Below are 1,927 nucleotides of genomic sequence, written 5' to 3'. Positions count from 1 at the left end.
CGTCCTCTGGGCCCGCCTCCTCTCCGGGGCTCAGCGCAGGTGGGAACCGAGCCCGTCCCTAGCCCAGGAACAGAGCCCCTGGGCGCGCGCGGGTCTCAAGTCCGGAAACTGCCGGCGGCGGCGCGGAGGCTGCTGCAAGGTCCTAGAGTGGCCTGGTGCTCGACCCTCCCGCAGACGCGGCCCTGACAACTTTTACGCGGCCAGCCCGCCCCTCGGGAGCCCTCTCCCCTGCAGGCTTCCCCACATTCAAGCGCCTTTCTGCTGCAGACTCTGGTCTGCCATTCCCGAAGCAGGGCTGCTGTAGTCCTCGTTTGTATTGTTTACACCCTCGCTGGAGGAGGATTTGAGCGATGAGGCAAACAGCAATATTCATGACGCGAATGTGAAACCTACTTAAACTGAACAGAAGGCTTCTCATTCCAGCCAGGCTTGCGGATGAAAGCTTGAAAACCCACCAGATAAGTGCCACACCTGAGTGAGATGCTCAGGTGAATCCGATTCCGGTGAACTATAATCTTCCGGTTAAAAACAACTTTGGTTCTAATCTAAGTTTTAAATCTTTCTAATACACATCTATCCTCATACTTCAGTGAGCCCTGCATGATGGTAATGAACAGAAGTATTTCTTTTAACAAGGGCTTAAGTTCGTCTGCAATCAGTGGTCCCTAGGTTCGCACTACAGATGTAGAAAATGCCGATCGATGATCTACAAGGCCTTAGCTGGAAATTTTAGGATCGAAATTTGTGAGGTTTCATAGTGTCTTTTGTATTTGTACCGGGGGTTGAACTTAGGACCTTGTGCTTGCGAGGCAGGTGCTGCACTGCTGAACTACATTCCCGGCCCTTCATGGTGTTCTTGAAAAGTCATTTGTTTTCATTTTTTCATTCTACATTTTAAATGATAACTATTCTTAGAAAAATCACACTTGGCACTATAGAATCTTTCTCGGTAGGCCCTGAAAATTGGAGAATGAATTCAGTTTACAAAAATAGTACTGGGCAGCACAACTATAAACAATAAAGCAAGCTACCTTGTCTTAGAAGGTAATTTACTGGGCACCTACAATGTGCCAGGCACTATACTATCACCTAAAGTAATTCATTTTCAGATACGGAAAATGGAATTTCTACACATAAATACATTTGGCTGAGGTTGAGGTAGCAGAGTTTAGATACAGACTGGTGTGACTCAAAAGACTGTATTATTTCCTCTGTACTTTTATTATTCGTGTACTCAAATATTCATTAACCACCCACTGTACTAGATGCCAAGTGCTATGCTACAAGAAAAACTAAGACACAGTGGGGTTCCTTCAGGAACTCCAGTTTAGTGATAATAAATTAACACAGCTGTACTGACAAGGAACTCAGTATAGGAAGGACATCTAACCTAGTTTTGAAGGGTGGAGGTTGGGACTAGGAAATGGTGGCTCAGTCATCAACAGAGCAATCTTGAGAAGTAGGCAGTGAGAGACAAATCCATCATTGAGAGTCAAAGCAACAGGGCATGAGGAAAAAGGATATACTGAAGACAGTTCATATGACCTCTGCTCAGAAGTGCCTGAGTCAGTGGTACTTCTATGAGCTGAATGGGTAACTCAGTTTTAGACACGCTGATTTTAGAATACTGTTGACATAATTATGTAAAAATGTTCAAAAGAAAGCAGGATATACTGGTTAAGAGCTGGGAATGGTCTAAGGTAGATATCTAAGTAACCATAGATTTCTCCTTAAAGGAGAGAGGGAGATCATTGAGGGGGAACGCTAAGAAAGCCACCACAGAAACCTAGGGAACAATCATTCAAGACACAAAGAAGAGATGATTGAGAGCCAGGGATTTAGCTCAGTGGTTCCGCTGCCTTCCTCACAAGTGCAAGGTCCTGAGTTCGATCACCAGTACCAAAAAAAAAAAAAAAAAAAAAAAAAA

General features: G+C 44.8%; 1 protein-coding gene across 2 annotated transcripts in view; it reads right to left on the bottom strand.

Annotated features, from left to right (window-relative positions):
• The window catches only part of Osbpl1a (oxysterol binding protein like 1A), a 179,880-nt gene that overhangs the window by 96,706 nt on the left and 81,247 nt on the right, over window positions 1–1,927 (bottom strand). The window lies entirely within an intron of this gene.

This window comes from Fukomys damarensis, unplaced genomic scaffold, assembly GCF_012274545.1.
Source record: "Fukomys damarensis isolate Sample0158 unplaced genomic scaffold, DMR_v1.0_HiC HiC_scaffold_30, whole genome shotgun sequence".
Classification (NCBI taxonomy): domain Eukaryota; kingdom Metazoa; phylum Chordata; class Mammalia; order Rodentia; family Bathyergidae; genus Fukomys; species Fukomys damarensis.
This window is presented reverse-complemented; position numbering and strand designations above follow the sequence as displayed.